Genomic DNA, 20227 nt, shown 5'->3' with positions numbered 1-20227 from the left:
GCTTCTGGTTTTAGGAATTCCTCAGAATTTTTGGTTTGTCTTCTGATGGCACTTTTTCTACTGTTCCATAAAGCCATCTCTGTTATTTCATGGAATTGTGGAACAATGAAAAGTAGCACATGGCAAGTGGAAAGTAACTCCTGGACTGCTCTCTTGATCCTGTATCTTACTTTGAATTATAATTATTCACTATCTTATTTCTAAAACAATCAAAACTCCATCATATCAATGAATTTATCTAGTTTATAAGTGTAAATACTGCATACCTTTTGCTAATATAATGCCTGAGTTTGAAACAGTATACCGTATAATAATATATGGTTGTTGTCATCATATAATGTATGAATATAAACCATCAAAATGTTATCAAATAATATCTGCCTTAAGATTTCAAAAATGTTTGTGAAATTTAATTGCATTTAGGTATCCTCAATCCTGAATGGGGATTGCATTCAGGTATCCTGAACTGGGGCTTCCCTGGTGGGTCAGATAATAAAGAATCTGCCCACAATGCAGAAGACCCGGGTTTGATCCCTGGGTCAGGAAGATCGCCTGGAGAAGGAAATGGCTACCCACCCCAGTATTCTTGCCTGGAGAATTCCATGGACAGAGGAGCCTGGCAGGCTACTGTCCATGGGTCGCAAAGAGTCGGACATTACTGAGCGACTAACACTTTCATTTTACATCCTGATTGGTTTATGATAAGAGTAGTCTTTCACTTTGCCTAGTTATGTTTTTATAACAATGTTAGAGTATACTTGGCATAGCCTTTGAGATTGTATTTGCTTTTTAATCTCTTGATTTCTTGATACATAGAATTATATCCTTTGGGAAGGGCACCCATCAGATAAATACACCCATACTAGGGGTCTGTCTTTGGACAATGGCAGCATTTTGACTATCCGACTTGCCTCCATCACAGCAGTGCCCAAGTTTGAGGCCAATGAACTGAGATTGTCACCAAATGTTACCCTACCAGGCTTTTTGGGGGTACAGGGGTTCTTTTATCTAGTAAATGTGGCTGGGCCATATGCATGTTCTACAGTGGTTAGGCAGGGCATTAAGCCTCCCTGAAGTGTGAATATTGGGGGAGTTGTTTATGTCACCCTTTGTTTAGGAAGAATCTAGGATGGCTTGCAAAACGTAAATGCATGAAAAGAGCATAACTTGTAAATAGTTGAAGAAAGAAGAACAAAGGCAAGAACTAAAAATGCTAAGGCATACAACAGAACCAAGAAACAGGCTTCTATAAAAAGTGGTCTTGTAGTATGTATACTTACTGGAGGCATGCCACTTATGACTCTAAGCAAAATAGCAAGTATTTTAAACAATAAATCCATTCCATTATGTAATTCAAAGGATCCATAAATTTATAGTCAGCCAAAAGTATTCACATCAGTGGTAGAGAGTCTGAATACCAAAAAATTAGCTATCCCAGAGGAATCAGAAGGCTTCATAGTCTCTACCTAAAAATCCCCTCACAAATGTCCCCTGGTGATATCTAGGAATTCTCAAGGTGTGCTTGAACATTTTCATAATATTTCCATCATTGTTCTGATTGTTGTCTTGTTGCCTCTGAGGGTTACTTTTTTCTGAATTATTATTAGTCCTGACCTCCCGGTTAGCTTCCTACTGACCACGCTTCTTGGTGGTTCTGTCCTGTGGCCCTGGTTTACTAGTATTGGAGACAGTTTCCATGGGCCAGAGATCTCATCTCACGTGTCTACCACTCATTTCAGTGGCTTCTCCAAATGAGTAAATAGTCTGCTCATCCCCTCACATGGATATCTGGGCCGCCTGCCACTCTTCAAAAGACCTCCCTTCTTTAAATGAAAGGATCTTTTTATTTTCATCAGTAACTGGTGTGCTAATATGTAAATTATTTTTAATAGTCCAATGTTTTATGATGGTTTAATTACTAACATGCCAACTAATAATGGCTAGTTTTATTTAAAATGTATTTATAAGGAAACTTAGGAGAAGGCAATGGCACCCCACTCCAATACTCTTGCCTGGAAAATCCCATGGACGGGGAGCCTGGTAGGCTGCAGTCCATGGGGTCGCTAAGAGTCGGACACAACTGAGCGACTTCACTTTCACTTTTCACTTTCATGCGTTGGAGAAGGAAATGGCAACCCCGTCCAGTGTTCTTGCCTGGAGAATCCCAGGGATGGGGGAGCCTGGTGGGCTGCCATCTATGGGGTCGCACAGTGTCGGACATGACTGAAGCGACTTAGCAGCAGCAGCAGCATAAGGAAACTTTGGGCTTCCCTGGTGGCTTAGCGGTAAAGAATCTGTCTGCCAATACAGAAGACACAGGAGATGGGGGTTTGATCCCTGGGTCGAGAAGATCTCTTGGAGATGGAAATGCAACCTACTGCAGTACTCTTGCCTGGAGGATCCCGTGGACAGAGGAGCCTGGCCGGCTACAGTCCATGGGGCCGCAAAGTGAGTGACTGAGTGACTAAACAACAGCAACAATAAGGAATCTTTGGATGAAACTTGGGGGAAAAAAAAAAAAAAAAACGTTAATCCTCTAAATCAAAATTCCTTCTCACTCTCTTGCAAATGCACTTATGTTCATTGGAGAAAAAGTAGTAACAAGAGAACAAAACACTTAGATGTTCAAAACATGAAGCTCTCCAATTGAATAGTTTCTGGCTCAGTTTCATCTAATAGTCAAGCTGGAAAGTGCATTAGGAGTTTTGAAGTCTTTCCCCTCCTTAAGGGACATGGAAAGTGATGCCTGGAGTGCTTGAGCAACTTGCTCACTATCATACATTTATTTGCATACTAATTAGACCTTCAATCTAAGCTTTCTAGACTGAAGTCAAGAGTTAGTTTCATATTTATTACTTATTTTACACATAAATTAATGAAGAAGCCAGGCTCCCTAGTTCTAAAATCACATCACTTCCCTGAAGATGTTAATTATTTAATTAGAATTTTATTAAATAGATATTATTATACATTTTAATATATTATTTCATAAATAAAAGTGCTTATCCTATACATTCTTCCAAAAGTGCTCTGATTCTGGTAGCATATCACTTCAAATATGAAAATATAAATATAGTTTTTTCTTACTGTGGGAAGAAAATAAGAAGTTAAGAAAAATATACTATATTCTTCCTGTTAAGAAGAGTGAATGACATTTTTATAGATATAAAATCAAGCCAATTTCTACATTTTAGAGACAGAGTAATTTTTATCCCAGGGAAATTTCATCACTATAAATTATTTGAGAAATCATGTACATAAACCATCTAGAAAATTTCTTGTTATCTACTCTTTATGCAGTCTGGATATTGACACTTCTTTATCTGCTTACTAATTTATCAAATATATTACTCTTCTCTGTTTCAACTCAATTCTCACATGTTCAGAGGAAAATAACTATGGAATATGAAAAATATATGTTCAATTTCTTACCCATAAAATATTTTTATTCATGAAGAACACTTTCACCTTTGGACTTGGTGCAATTAATTTATCAGTGTATGCACAAGTTTATATCTTTAGATTTTTGAAATGTTCTAAAATAGAGATTAACTATTTGAAATTTAAAATAGAAATTAGCTATGCATTTTTAACCTTTTAAGTCATGTTTCTAGTCTGTAACAGTTAAGTGGCAGGATCTTTTTTCTTTAATATTACAATATTTTTATTGATGTGTAATTGCTATACAATATTGTGTAAGTTACAGGTGTACAATATAGTGATCCACAATTTTTAAAGGTTATACTCCATTTATCAGTTCAGTTCAGTTCAGTCACTCAGTCATGTTCAATTCTTTGTGACCCCATGAATCGCAGCACACCAGGCCTCCCTGTCCATCACCAACTCCCGGCGTTCACTCAGACTCACGTCCATCGAGTGGGTGATGCCATCCAGCCATCTCATCCCCTGTCGTCCCCTTCTCCTCCTGCCCTAATCCCTCCCAGCATCAGTGTCTTTTCCATTGAGTCAACTCTTCGCGTGAGGTGGCCAAAGTACTGGAGTTTCAGCTTTAGCATCATTCCTTCCAAAGAACACCCAGGACTGATCTCTTTCAGAATGGACTGGTTGGATCTCCTTGCAGTCCAAGGGACTCTCAGGAGTCTTCTCCAACACCACAGTTCAAAAGCATCAATTCTTCAGCGCTCAGCCTTCTTCACAGTCCAACTCTCACATCCATACATGACCACAGGAAAAACCATAGCCTTGACTAGACGAACCTTTGTTGGCAAAGTAATGTCTCTGCTTTTGAATATGCTATCTAGGTTGGTCATAACTTTCCTTCCAAGGAGTAAGCGTCTTTTAATTTCATGGCTGCAATCACCATCTGCAGTGATTTTGGAGCCTAGAAAAATAAAGTCTGACACTGTTTCCACTGTTTCCCCATCTATTTGCCATGAAGTGGTGGGACCAGATGCCATGATCTTCGTTTTCTGAATGTTGAGCTTTAAGCCAACTTTGTCACTCTCCACTTTCACTTTCATCAAGAGGCTTTTGAGTTCCTCTTCACTGTCTGCCATAAAGGTGGTGTCATCTGCATATCTGAGGTTATTGATATTTCTTCCGGCAATCTTGATTCCAGCTTGTGTTTCTTCCAGTCCAGCATTTCTCATGATGTACTCTGCATATAAGTTAAATAAGCAGGGTGACAATATACAGCCTTGACGTACTCCTTTTCCTCTTTGGAACCAGTCTGTTGTTCCATGTCCAGTTCTAACTGTTGCTTCCTGACCTGCATATAGATTTCTCAAGAGGCAGATCAGGTGGTCTGGTATTCCCATCTCTTTCAGAATTTTCCACAGTTTATTGTGATCCACACAGTCAAAGGCTTTGGCATAGTCAATAAAGCAGAAATAGATGTTTTTTCTGGAACTCTCTTGCTTTTTCCATGATCCAGCGGATGTTGGTAATTTGATCTCTGGTTCCTCTGCCTTTTCTAAAACCAGCTTGAACATCTGGAAGTTCATGATTCACATATTGCTGAAGCCTGGCTTGGAGAATTTTGAGCATTACTTTACTAGCATGTGAGATGAGTGCAATTGTGCGATAGTTTGAGCATTCTTTGGCATTGCCTTTCTTTGGGATTGGAATGAAAACTGACCTTTTCCAGTCCTGTGGCCACTGCTGAGTTTTCCAAATTTGCTGGCATATTGAGTTCAGCACTTTCACAGCATCATCTTTCGGGATTTGAAATAGCTCAACTGGAATTCCATCACCGCCACTAGCTTTGTTCGTAGTGATGCTTTCTAAGGCCCACTTGACTTCACATTCCAGGATGTCTGGCTCTAGGTGAGTGATCACACCATCATGATTATCTGGGTCATGAAGATCTTTTTTGTACAGTTTTGTGTATTCTTGCCATCTCTTCTTAATATCTTCTGCTTCTGTTAGGTCCATACCATTTCTGTCCTTTATCGAGCCCATCTTTGCATGAAATGTTCCCTTGGTATCTCTAATTTTCTTGAAGAGATCTCTAGTCTTTCCCATTCTGTTGTTTTCCCCTATTTCTTTGCATTGATAGCTGAAGAAGGCTTTCTTATCTCTTCTTGCTATTCTTTGGAACTCTGCATTCATATGCTTATATCTTTCCTTTGCTCCTTTGCTTCTCTTCTTTTCACAGCTATTTGTAAGGCCTCCCCAGACAGCCATTTTGCTTTTTTGCATTTCTTTTCCATCTATTCTTTGTGTTGTGCAGTATAAACTTGTAGCTTATTTTGTACCTAATAGTTTGTCCCTCTGACTCCCTTACCCCTTTATTGCCCCTCCGCTCCTCTCTCCCCACTGGTAATCATAGTCTGTTCTCTATATCTTTGAGTCTGCCTCTTTTTTGTTATATTCACTAATTTGTTGTTTTTTTTTTAGAGGCAGAAATTTCTCTCAATTAAATATTTTGAGAGAATCACAGATTCACATGAGAATCACAGACTCATAGATTCACATGAGAAATGGTACAGGAAAAATCCAAGTACTCTTTATGCAGCTTCTCCAGTAGTAACGTCTTACTAAACTATGGTAGAAAATCACAACCAGGATGTTAATTTTGACATGATCCCCTAGTCTTTTGCAGATTTGCTCCATTTTTTACTTGTATTTGTGTGTATATATCATGTTTCATATGATTTTATCACACGTGCAGGTTCTCACATCAACCAGTATAGTCAAGATTACAGAGCAGTTTCATCCTGACCAGGATCCCTCATTGCTCTTTCATTCCACTCCCAGCTGTCTTCCCCAACACTCCCACCTTCTCTAATCCTCTGTGTGTGGGGGTTCAGTCGCTTAGTTGTATTCAGTGTTTTGTAGCCCCATGGGTTGTAGCCCTCCAGGCTTCTCTGTCCATGAGATTTTCCAGCAAGGATAATGAAGTGGGTTGGCTTTTTCCTACTCCAGGGGACCACCACTAATGTGCTGGTTGTCCCGTTCTGTAACTTTCTTATTTCAAAATCTTATACAAATAGAAGCATACAGTACATGACATTTTGGATCAGTTTTCTTCAGAGTAATTTCCAAGAGATTCATCCAATTGGTCGTGCATATAAGTAGTTCACTGCTTGTTATTGCTAAATTGTGTTCTATGGTAAGGATGTGTCAGTCTGTGTAACCAGTCTCCTGCTGGGACGCTTCCAGTTCAGCTATTATGAATAAAGCTGCCAAGAACATCCATATAGTGAGTGCTAAGTCCCTGCAGTCATGTCCATCTCTTTGCAACTCCATGGACTGCCGCCCGCCAGGCTCCTCAGTCCATGAGATTCTCCGGGCAAGAATACTGGACTGCATTGCCATTTCCTCCTCCAGGAGCTATGAACATATGTGGACAGATATTTATGTGAGCATATGTTTATGTTATTTGAGCTAAATGTTCAAGATTGCAATTGCATGGTTGTATGGCAGTCGGAAGTTTAGGTTGTTAAGAAATCACCGAACTGTTTTCTATAATGGCTCTGCAATTTTACATCTCGCCTGGCAATGGATGGATGCTCTAGTCTCCCCGGTCCACACCAACATTTGTGTTGTCAATCCTTTTTTATTTTAACCACTCTGGTAAATATGTCTGGGATCTCACTGAGGTTTTAATTTACATTTCCCTTAGTGACTAATAATGCTGAACACTTTCTCATGTGCTTCTTTGTCATCTCTTTGTCTCAATCAGTGTAATGTCTATTCATGTCTTTTGCTCATTTTCTTTGCATATTTTGGTTTTTATACCACTGAGTTTTAGATTCCTTGGTATATTCTATAGCAGTCCTTTGTCAGATTTATGGTTTGAAACTATTGTCTCCCAGCCTTTATGTAACTTAGATTTTTCACTCTCTTAATAGGCTAACACCTTCTCTGTCTTCCAAAAAAGCAAAGATTTTAAAAAATTGTGTTATATTTAAATTATGATGAGGTCTAATTGGTAGGATCATGCTTTTGGAGTCAGGTCTAATAACTCTTTGTCCTAAACCCCAATGATTATCTCCTCTGTCTTCCCCCTAAAAATTGTTCAGTTTATGTTTTATATCTAAGTCTGTGATCTTTTTTGAGGTGTTTTTTGTTTTTGTGTGTGAGGTTTAAGGCAAGTCCCCCTTTTTTTTTCCTGCCTGTGAATGTCTAGTTGCTCCAACCTCATTACTTAAGATTGTCTTTCTGCCACTGAATTCTTCAGCACCTTTTAAAAATGCACGCAACCAAATATGTTTAGATTTTTTGAATTGTCTTAATTCGGAGAAAAAGCAGAAAGAGTGACAGACTCTGTTTTTCTTGGGCTCTGAAATCACTGCAGATGGAGACTGTGGCCATGAAACTAAAAGACAGTTACTCCTTGGAGGAAAAGTTATGACAAGCCTAGACAGTGTAATAAAAGGCAGAGACATCACTTTGCCAACAAACATCCATATAGTCAAAGCTATGGTTTTTCCAATAGTCATGTATGGATGTGAGAGTTGTACCATAAAGAAAGGTGAGCGCCGAAGAATTGATGAGCCGAAGAACTGTGGTGCTGGAGGTTCTTTGAGTCCCTTGGACAGCAAGGAAATCAAACTTGTCAATCTTAAAGAAAATCAACCCTGAATATTCACTCGGGAGACTGATGCTGAAGCTCCAATACTTTGGCTATCTGATGGGAAGAGCCAACTAACTCATTGGAAAAGGCCCCTATGCTGGGAAAGATTAAGGGCAGAAAGAGAAAGGGGCCACAGAGGATGAGATGGTTGGATGGCATCACCTACTGGAAGGACATGAGTTTGAGCAAGCTCTGGGAGTTGGTGATACGGAAGCCTGGCATGCTGCAGTCCATGGGGATTGCAAACAGCCAGACAAGACTTAGTGACTGAACAACAGTTTAGGAATAACTGTAGTTTTAATCTTCTGAATTCCATTTCTCACATGTAGCCACTAGGTGGCAACATTGGATTTCATAATTATGTTACTAGCACCAGGTCCTTGCAATTGAAATTATTTTATACCCAGTGTCTCTAATTTATTATATTTGTAAAAAAGAAATGGACAAAAGAGCTTTAAATATTTGACTATGAAAAAAATCACATTAGTATATTTTGGAAAGTTAGAAATCCCATTTAGATTAAATGATGAACCAAGAAAATGATACAAAAACATTAACATGAGAGTCTTGATAAGTCAAATTTCAAGAACTGCATTCTTTTAAATCCACTAATTAAAAAGAAAAACTCATGGATATTTTTATAGAATAAACCATAAATCATTTCTTACAATTGCATATTCATATTTACATATATTACAGTTCTGGTTTCCAGAGAATATCCCTTTAAATTACAGAAGAATGTTTTTGGCTTTAAATAATTACAAAGAGATGAATGGGCAAGTTTTGTCCCAGTAAAAGAAGTGCAAAAGAAATCTATCCAGAAATATTTGCATTTTGAAATAGTTCTGTTAAATGTCTACAGTTGTTAAATAAAATATTTTCATTCTCTTCATTACTGTCAAATTGTTATTAGCAACAATTATATCACTAAACTGAAGACATGGATTATCATATTCTTTCAGTTTGTTATTCTCCAAAAAAGAAGTGTTAAGGCTGATAATTACCTGAGGACTTTGAGTAGCATGGACAGAAAAATCTGCTTAACTTGAAAAAATTCCATACATATTTTTAATAGCTTATCACACTGTCTCATATATCTGTTAATTATTGACTACCATTTTTACTTTTCATAATGATGAAAATATTTATTTAACATGGGAACTTACCTAGAGTGGTATTAAGAGAGAGAAACAATTTTCTGACACATTTTGAAATACCCTAGAGAAATGTGTGATGTATTACATGATTACCTATACATGTGTATGCTGCTGCTGCTGCTAAGTCGCTTCAGTCGTGTCCGACTCTGTGTGACCCCATAGACAGCAGCCCACCAGGCTCCCCGGTCCCTGGGATTCTCCAGGCAAGAACACTGGAGGGGGTTGCCATTTCCTTATGAAAAATGAAAGTGAAGTCGCTCAGTCGTGTCCAACTCTTCTCGACCCCATAGTCTGCAGCCTACCAGGCTCCTCCATCCATGGGATTTTCCAGGCAAGAGTACTGGAGTGGGGTGCCATTGCCTTCTCCAATACATGTGTATATACATGTATAAAACTAATACAGTTGTTATAATTTTTATTGAGATATAACTGAAACATTATAACTTTTAAATTTAGAGTTTTGTTCAGCTTAAAAAGAATAAATATTTATTCAATTGTTAAACAGTTATTTCATTTTCCTCCTCATTGTTTACCTTTTAAAGACTTCAAGTTATTGAGTCAGCAATAGCCATAAGCACTTTCTCTGCTCAGCTTAGTTTTACCATGAAGCCTTTAGAATATCAGAGTCTAGTCATGTGACACAGTGGAAACTCTGGGTAGAAAACAGATTCAATACCTGGGTCTACTTAACTTACTCTGCAATGAATGTGTTTGTTTTGACACTCTTGTATGACGCAGGTCCTATTATAGGCACTTTCAAATGTATATCTTGCCTTGTGTACATAATAACTAATAAGTGAAGTGAGGTGAAAGTTGCTCAGTCATGTCTGACTCTTTGCGACCCCATGGACTGTACAGTCCATGGAATTCTCTAGGCCATATTGGAGTGGGTAGCCTTTTCTTTCTCCAGGGGATCTTCCCAACCCAGGGATCCAACCCAGGTCTCCTGCATTGCAGGCAGATTCTTTACCAGCTGAGCCACCAGGGAAGCCAAAGAATACTGTAGTGTGTAGCCTATTCCTTCTCCAGCAGATCTTCCTGACCCAGGAATTGAACCAAGGTCTCGTTCATTGCAGGCAGATTCTTTAACAGCTGAGCTACCAGGGGAGCCCAAGTAACTATACTCTGCAGGTAATATTGGGTCTTCCCAAGTGGTGTAAGGGGTAAAGAACCTGCCTGCCAATGCAGGAGACATTAGAGACGTGGGTTTGATCCCTGGGTTGGGAAGATCCCCTGGAGGAGGGCATGGCAACCCACTCCAGTATTCTTGCCTGGAGAACCCCATGGACAGAACCCTGGCAGGCTACAGTCTATAGGGTAGCAAAGAGTCGGATACAACTGAAGCGATTTAGCATGATGGTAACATTACTCCTATTTTATAAAACAAGCAACTGTAATTCAGTAGGTTTAAGTCACCTGCCTGGGATAACAGTTTGTAAGTGGCAGTTGTATGTATTTGAAACTTCTTAGAAGGCGATGGCACCCCACTCCAGTACTCTTGCCTGGAAAATCCCATAGACGGAGGAGCCTGGTAGGCTGCAGTCCATGGGGTCGCGAAGAGTTGAACACGACTGAGCGACTTCACTTTCATTTTTCACTTTCATGCTTTGGAGAAGGAAATGGCAGCCCACTCCAGTGTTCTTGCCTGGAGAATCCCAGGGTCGGGGGAGCATGGTGGGCTGCCGTCTATGGGGTCGCACAGAGTCGGACACGACTGAAGCGACTTAGCAGCAGCAGCAGCAGTCTGAGCCCACTTTTTCTCAGATTCATCCTTTAGTTGCTCTGTACCAGCTCCATCTTTTTGTCAATGGGCAGAGTAGACAATATGAATTCTGACCTCCTCTGATTCTGAGACTTTCCCCTGTTGTGTTAGAAGGGAATATTTTCAGTTCTTGCTGAGTCTGCCGGAGTTCAGTGAAGAATATTTACTTTCTCACAGCAACACTTACCAAGTAAGCAGGGGAAATCCTTCAGGCATTTCCAGATAAAAATAATAGGCATTTATATTTGTGTGAAAATAGCAATAAATGAAGTTGCTCAGTCGTGTCCGACTCTTTGTGACCCCATGGACTGTTGCCCACCAGGCTCCTTCGTCCATGGGATTCTCCAGGCAAGAATACTGGAGTGGGTTGCCATTTCCTTCTCCAGGGGATCTTCCTGACCCAGGGATCAAACCCAGGTCTCCCTCATTGCAGGCAGACACTTTAACCTCTGAGCCACCAGGGAAGTGTATAAAAGAGCAATACCCTCTTCAAATCTGTAGTGCTGTTAAGTATTCCTACGGATAAAGGTGAAGCTTTTTTTTCTTCATCTTCTGGGATGAAAACTACCCTAGAATGTGTCGATTAGTAGATCATAAGGAGAGCCACTTGGGCTTCCCAGGTGACCCTAGTGGTAAAGAATCCACCTGGCAGGAGACAGACGTGAATTTGATCCCTGGATGGGGAAGATACCCTGGAGGAGGGCATGGCAACCTACTCTAGTGTTTTTGCCTGGAAAATTCCATGGACAAAGGAGCATGGCAGGCTACAGTCCAAAGAGTCATACACGAATGAACAACTGGGCACGCAGGCACAAGGAGAACTCAACCAGAAAAATGAAATGAAAAGAAACGTTTTATTAGCATTGATGCAGAGAAAAGAATTAGGTGCTGTTGGTTGTAATGTGGATCCAGGTAGAAAGTATCATATCTAATAAACAGTTCAATAGTTGATCTAAACTATAAGCAAGAACTCAGATTCCAAGAGGTATCTTTTATAATCCGGGAAAAATATCCTGTTACCTGATACGTTTTCACAATAAAAATAAACATTTACTAACAATTATACGTTACACTTACACGTTATGCTGCTTTATACTTTTCAGAACCCCCTTTATATACACTACATTCATTCTTTCTTATTTTGCCAGGCAGTTAAAGACCTGTTTCTCTCACTAACATGTTAAAGTTCCCAACTTTATACAAAATTAATGAGACAGGTCCTGATCCTTTCTACCGAAATAGTGTAGAAGGCAGGGAAAAATCTCAACCATCATGTACATGTGATTCATTAACTTTTAAAAGATAAACATGCAGTGAATCAGTAATAATGAGATAGGCTCATATTGTGAACTTTGCAACCACTAGATGGAGAACTTGCTTTGTTAAATGTTAAGTATGCAGCAATCAAGCCAACTTAACTTTGCTGTCTGGGTGAAATTTGCTAATTTGAGTCATATATTAGACTTCTCTGTTTTAGTGGTCAACGTGGTTCAATTTTAAGCTAGGGCATAATTTGCACAATAGCTAAAGTTGAAATTAATACTTAGAAACAAACCATACTCTATTTAGAACTAAAATCCATTAAGTTGTCTGCCTTAGAGGAAGAAGCTGACCAATGTAGAGAAAGCCAATTTGTTATATTGGAATAGCTGAACTGGTGGAAAAAAAATTAATATAGCATGCAGCAATCGAAGGATAGGATTGAACTCCAGTGAGGTCACTTTGTTTTAATTGTAACTCTTAAGAGTATAATTCAACCTGTTTCTTAGCTGGGTTAACACTATCATGGATTCTTTGTGACCTTGCAAACTTGAAAGACTGATTTTAAATTTCTTAATTCCCAGTGATTGAACAAATTCACCTATACCTTGAAATTAATGATCTCTATGGATATTAGCCTCCCTGTGTTACATATGTTTGCTCACCTTTAAGCTAGTCAAAAACAGGTAGTATTACAATGACAGATGTATTAGAAATTACATGAAATTATGTCAACAAATGACAATCAATGGATACATCAAAATAGAACACTTTCAAGATCTGATTTTGGCCCTCTTGCTCAAGTGTTTATCTTGAGAGTCCATATTGGCAACTCATTTTAAAAGAAAAAAATGGTTAAAAATAAAGAATCTCTATGAATAGATGGGCAAAGTGATTGAGTTTTGATGCCAGGGGCGATGTTGCAAGTTTTGGGCAGTTTTTCCAGTGTTATTGTCCAAGAATGGAGAATAACTCTTGCCAAGATAATTTAACATTTTGCAAACATAACACCATATGTATATGTCAGAGTCAAAGTAGCTTAAGAGTCTCCAATGTATCACATAGTCCTGTGTTGATTCCTAGGATTATTTCGTAAATGCCACTGAAAACCTCTACATCAAAAAATAATTGGTATGTTAAAAAGTATAGGCTTAAAATTTTGATTACTTAAGATAATTATTTTAATTTATATGAATTTTATGTTATGAATGAAACGAAATGGAAAGAAACATTTTATTAGCACAGATGCAGAGAAAAGAATTAGGTGCTGTTGGTTGTAATGTGGATCCAGGTAGAAAGTGTCATATTCAATGAACAATTTAATAGTTGATCAGAACTATAACCAAGAACTCAGATTCCAAGAGGTATCTTTTATAATCCAGGGAAAATATCCTGTTACCTGATCCAATTCCATAATAAAAAATAAACATTTACTAACAATTATATGTTACACTTACATGTTATGCTGCTTTATACTTTTCAGAACCCCCTTTATATACAACATTTTCATTCTTTCTTATTTTACCAGGCACATAAAGAACTGTTCCTCTCATTAACATGTAAAGGTTATGGGAACTTTAACTTCCATTGCAGCTAAACGACCACTCTGCAACATTTGCCAGGTGTCATAAATATAGGAGACAAAAATCTGAGTAAATTAGGCAAAATATTTTCCAAATGCCAAATTTCAGGAAAAGGATAACATTAATTTTTTTTTCTGTTGTTGGACTGGAGAAAGATTTTGTGATAAGTAAATTATCAGCCATCTGAAACAATTTTTTCTTCTTTGTTTTTCTTATAGAACCTTAGAGAGGGTGACTTACTGTGTCCAGGGAGTTTCTCAGGATGTTCAGGCTTGGAAACTCTATAATAGACCATAGGCTTCTTCAGATCAAGGACTGGCATTGGTCTGCCACTGAGCCCCTGTGCCTAATTCAGGGCATGGCCCAAAGTGGAAACTTTGTAAATAGGTGTTGAATGAGTGGATGAATAGAGATTGCTCTCTAACAGCAAGTGATGTTGAATTAATTGTGTGAATACTTAGGGTCCTTATTCTTCACTTTCTCACTATGGGATCCCCAGTATCTGGTACATGGCTGACCATACAGAAGAGGTTAATGATGATTTGTTTAATGAAAAAATAAACATTTCTTTCTTTTTTTTTTTAATTGGAGGAAATTAAATGACAATTAAATTTACAATGTCATGTTGGTTTCTGCTATACAACAACGCAAATCAGTCATAATTATATACATACCCCCCTCCCTCTCGAGTCTTCCTCCCCTCCCCCCAACCCACCCCTCTAGGTCATCACAGAGCACCAGCCTGGGCTCCCCTGTTATGCAGCAACTTAAAATGCCTCAAAAGGCCAATGTTCGTCTTAGAATAGAAACTTAGACCCTGTAAAATCTGTAATCAAGCTTTATTTATTCAAAATGTCAGGTGTTCCCACTCATAGGGATATTTTTTAGCAACGTGAGCTCTCTTCCTCCTAATAGACTTATCCTCACCCAGATTTCCCGTAAGAGCATCCTGTTTTCAGCTGCAGGAACTGGACAGACTTTGGGATACAGTAGTCAGTGAGTGAAAGCCACGTAGGTGTGTCCGACTCTTTGCGACCCCATGGACTATACAGGCCAAAGAATTCTCCAGGCTGGAATACTAAAATGGATAGCCTTTCCCTTCTCCAGGGGATCTTCCCAACCCAGGGATCAGACCAGGTATCCCACTATGAAGATGGATTCTTTACCATCTGAGCCACCAGGGAAGCTCCATACCCAAATACTGATTAGATAAGCACCATCATAAAACTGGATTGCAGTCTTTTAATTTTTAATTGTCTTACTTTTACTTCATGTTACATATGATGTGCTAAAATAAACAGTATAATACCTTATTATGTTTGTTTGAGGCAGAAAAATGAGATGTGTTAGATTTTTTTCACTCCTACATTCTTGGCTGTTACTTGATTAGAATGGTTGATGTCAGCAATATAGAGAAGCTGGGATTCAAATATGGATGGTTTCATGACTGTGGGCCAAACACTTCATGGCTCCAAATATCTTTTTTTGATATATGATATCATTTTGTATTTTGTTATTCAGAATTAAACTCAGGAGTAAACAAACTTACCTGCCTAACCAACAAATGAATCTTTGTCCTGTTTGAAGTGGCATCCACCGACAATGTGTATGAAAGTTTGTTTTATGTTATATAATTACACGATATAAGTACATAATAACACATAATACAGAGAGCCATTACATAGTATAATTACATTGTCCAAATGTAGTTTTGTTTCCTTTGAAAGCAATTAAGTTTTGAAGTCCTGCTCTGAAAGTATACACTAAGTTTTTAAAGACTGGTTATGAAAGCTTCTTTGAGATCTAAGAAACTTAAAAATAAATACTGTCCCATTCCTACTTGTAAAATAACTTCTCAGGAAATGGATAACTAGTGTGGAACAGTTATATCTGGAAGGGATCTGCTGCTGGAGGTGACATATATTTTGGAGCCAAATTTCAAAGGCGGAGAAACTGGGAATCATGAGGCATAATATTGAAAAGTCCATAAGAAAATATTGGAAAAAATCTGGGACCCTTCCTCCTTGATTTTTAGTGGATATAAGTGAAGGTTTTGTTGGATAATCATTCTAAAGCTTCAGGAAGATGGGAGTTTCATTCACAGTATTCAGTCCCTCTGCTCCTTTTCATAAAGGTCTCTGTCTTTACCTTAAGGCTTATATTCTTCAATGTCCTGCCTCATAACTTGTTTTCTAGTATGACTGACCTCCTTCTAATTCTCTAAAAGCACATTGATGCACACACCACTGTGTACTTTGCTTAAACCTTACATTTCATCCCAATGATCCTTCACCCAAACCTTTAATTGACCTACCTATTCTTTTTTTTTTCCTAAATTTTATTTTATTTTAAATTGTAGGATAATTACTTTACAATATAGTGTTGGTTTCTGCCACAAATCAGCATGAATCAGTCACAGGTACACATATGTCTCCTCTCCGTTAAACCTCCCTCCCACCTCCCTCCCCATCCCGCCCCTCTAGGTTGTCACAGAGAACCAGCTTTGGGTTCCCTGTGTCATATAGCAAATTCCCACTGGCTATCTGTTTTACACGTGATAATGGATGTGTTTTAATGCCACTCTCTCAAATCACCCCATCTTCTCTCTCCGCCACCAATGGAGATGCTGACACAGGCCAACCCATCCTTTAAAGCTCTGTGCATGTTAATACCTTTTGTGTTTCCCTAACTCACCCCTGATTGAGTTACAAAGCTCACCCCTGTGTTCCATTAGCTTCCTAAGCATATTTATTCAACAGTGGTTCTCAACATTGGTCATCCATTGGAATCATTTGAAAGAATTCTGGGTATTGCTAATGAATAGTCAAAGTTGAAAACCACCTTGCCATGATTTATATCATTACTTTGAAACCTTCTGTTTGTGTGTCTGGACTTTCCCTATGGTCACAGATTATGCTATTAATTTTTTTTCTCAGGGTCCAGCACAGAATTACTGTCAAATAAGTTTTTACATGTTCAAAAAGAGTTGATTACATAAACTGTATTCACTGAGGAAAGCCTAGAAAGAGCCTAATTCAAGAAAGTCATAAGATTTTTTTGAGAGACTGAATGAGAAAAAGAGAAAATTAGTAGGTGAGGACTGTTTGGTAAAGATAGATTTTTCCTTGAATTATAACATGGTCTGTGTATTTCTATGCAGAAAGCAATAGAAATTGTGTGAGAAATTGTGTGAGAGAAAGCAGTAGAAATTGAAAGCTTCCTGGAAGAATGTAGTTATTTTAGTAGACGAGAGGAAGAGGAAAATCTGGACTCAGAAGCATGTGAACTCGTAAAGGAAGCTGAAACATGGCCCAGTTAAAGCTTTTTGAAATTTGAAAGATCAAGTTACCAGTCACACCACTAACCCAAAGCAAAGCAGTGTCTCTTGCCGCAGTCCCCAACCTTTTTTACACGGACCAGTTTTGTTGATGACAATTTTTCCATGGACAAAGGATGGTTTCAGATGATTCGAGCACATTGCATTTATTGTGGACTTTATTTCTTTTATTATTATATCAGCTCCACCTCAGATCATCAGGCATTAGATCCCGGAGGTTGGGGACCCCTGTCTTAGGGGAAGGAGCTTTTCCACCATTGACTCTTCCCAGTACAAGCAAATCCAATGAAGTGTAAAAAATTGATAATGATACTTATAAAACTGAAAGGTCAACAAGTGTGAACTGAAAACTTAGGGGATGAAATGCCTAAGAAGCAATATATGTACAACTTCTCTACTTCATAAAGAATTTTATTCTCCGTTCCAGCATTACATTTGCTGTTTCTCCTATATTCCGATTCTGTCCTCCCCCACCACTCCCGGTCCTTCTTTGTTTTTCTTTAAAAAAGCAGTCCTCTGAGACATTTACTTTGCAGAGCACTGGAGCAAAGATTTCACTGAAAATTGAAGTCAACTGAAATTTAAGCAGTGACCTTCCCTTCCTTCAGACATACACACATGTAACAGATTTATATGCCTTGCTGTAAACATTCTGCTACAACTTTCCTCCACCTGCTATGAGGAATTAGAGAATCTGGTTTTAACAAGAAAGATAAATGCACCAAATGTCACTGAGCCTCAGGGGGATCAGAGATGGTAAAACAAGTGGTTTAATGTTCTGATTTCCTTTTTTCTAATGTGTGGACTGCATTATATTTTCCACCCAGTCTCTGAAACCACACAGCTGAATCTAGCCTCTGCGTGGGCTAAGGAACATTTGCACGGATGAATCAAGCAGATAAATAATCACCCTCTCATTTGTAGGTATGCGAGTGGTTTGGAAGGAATGATGTCAATAGATGAAGATGCAATTTGATTATACTGAGTAAGGACTATGCACAGCGTAACAATGATATTTATGTAGCACTTTAACTATTTCTAAGCTGGTTTTTTTTAAGCCCTCATTAACTTTATCAGTAGTGTTTTTCATAGCTGACCCCCCACATAACAGAATAGGCTTTTAATAAGCACTAATAACCTTCAAGCTACTGTGGTTAATGTACATTCAAGGATCTCACAACTTACTGTCAGAGATGGATATGAAATTTACTTGAAAAAAAGGCCGATTTGTAGCAGTTGTGAATGTTGAATCTGATAAGAGGAAGAGAACAAAAAATTGAAAGAATTGAATTCAGAAAGAATTGAAGTCAGAAATCCACAAATCAAGCTAGGAAAATAGAAAGAAAGGAAGAAGGGGAGAAGGAAGGAAGGAAAGAAAAAGACACAAGAAAGAAAAAAGGAAGGAGGGAGGCAGCAAGCTATAAGATAGAGGATATTTTTGTTGAAGGAGAATGGTGGGGTTAAATTTCCTTTGAAACTGGAAGACTGTAGCAACATTTTTCCAGGTGGAGAGAAGTAATGATCACTGATACAAAGGTGATTCCCTTCAGGAAAGATCAGAATTGCAGTTGTCAGTAATGTGCACTGTGCATTCTTGTGATCTGATTGCTGCATTGACACTTTGGGCGTTAACAGGAAAGGGGGACACCTCGAGGATAAGCTTGACACCCAGGGATAGGAATGTGCTTTTAAAAACTCAAGTTCAAAGTGGTATTATCTTGATTATCATGTCTAAATGCCTAGGCTAAGATGATACTACTTTCAGTTTTATTCTTTATACAACTAGAGGTTTTTGAACTGTATTTAAAGAAAATACTTCTGACAGCTACTTGATGAATAGAGAAGAATTAGATATAAAAGCATATCAAGAGAATGCTATAATACACCATGAAAATGTTAAAAAGGACAGAATACACTTTCCTTTATCCGCCATTTGAAGTTTCTCAAAGAGGAAAGTTCTAAGCAAAATAATTATACCTAAGTTTCATAAGTAGACTCCTTTGATATTATAGTAAACTAAGTAGATTTGGAATATATTTAATATGTTGCAACATGTTGAATTATGCTCAACTAGGGTATATGTGTGTGTCAATAATCTTTGTGAGTGTGTAAACTATTTTAAGGGTTGAATATGGACCATATCAGGCAAGTAAACAATAATAATTTCAAATCAAACTCATCCTCACTAGTGATTTAGCATTTAAATGTTTGTCTCTCCATAAATTAAAATATTTCAACATATCTGATTTCTACTCTCTGACTCATTTACCTAAATGATGCCATCTTCACTTTGTTCGGCTACCCTTAATATCTCCTCACTTAAACTTTCCAATAAATCCATATTCCATACCTCAACATTCTAGATTTTTCTTAGCTTTATATTAACCTCTATGACTGTCTTCCTCCTGTAATTTTCCAATGCAAACTTTCTGGTAAAGTAAAGATAAAGCATTCAGTACTTTCAGAGCATTGCACTTTGCTTTCTTGCTTAGCCTGTGCCAGAGTTCATAGAGTTCTCTGTGCCAGACTCTTACTCCTATTCTTTCTGGTCTTTTGCAATTTTACCTTGTTATCCATCCACAAGTAAAATGACTCTTCTTGCATGATAACTTCCTGACCATCCCAGACCATTCTTCATTTTCAGTACTCTTGTTAGAAAAGCCAGAAATGATAGGTTAATATTAGTCTATGTAAGGCGGCACAGTGGTAAAGAATCTGCCTGCCAAAACAGAAGACTCAGGAGACACAGATTTGATCCCTGGGTTGGGAAGATCCCCTGGAGTAGGAAATGGCAACCTACTCCAGTATTCTTGCCTGGTAAATCCCATGAATAGAGGAGGGTAGTGGGCTACAGTTATGGGGTTGCAAATAGTCAGGCATGACTGAGCATGCATTCTTATCATTGTTTTGTCATTAAGTCATGTCCCACTCTTTTGCAACCTCATGGACTATAGAATGCCAGGTCCCTCTGTCATGGGATTCCCCAGGCAAGAATACTGGAGTGGGTTGCCATTTCCTTCTCCATATGTGGAAGATCTTATTATAGAGTAATAACTAAATGTTTGAACAATGAAGAAAATGAAGTTT

Source organism: Bos grunniens, chromosome 4 (genome assembly GCF_055505025.1).
Source record: "Bos grunniens cultivar Pamir isolate PY7600 chromosome 4, Bosgru_T2T1.0, whole genome shotgun sequence".
Taxonomy (NCBI): domain Eukaryota; kingdom Metazoa; phylum Chordata; class Mammalia; order Artiodactyla; family Bovidae; genus Bos; species Bos grunniens.
This window is presented reverse-complemented; position numbering follows the sequence as displayed.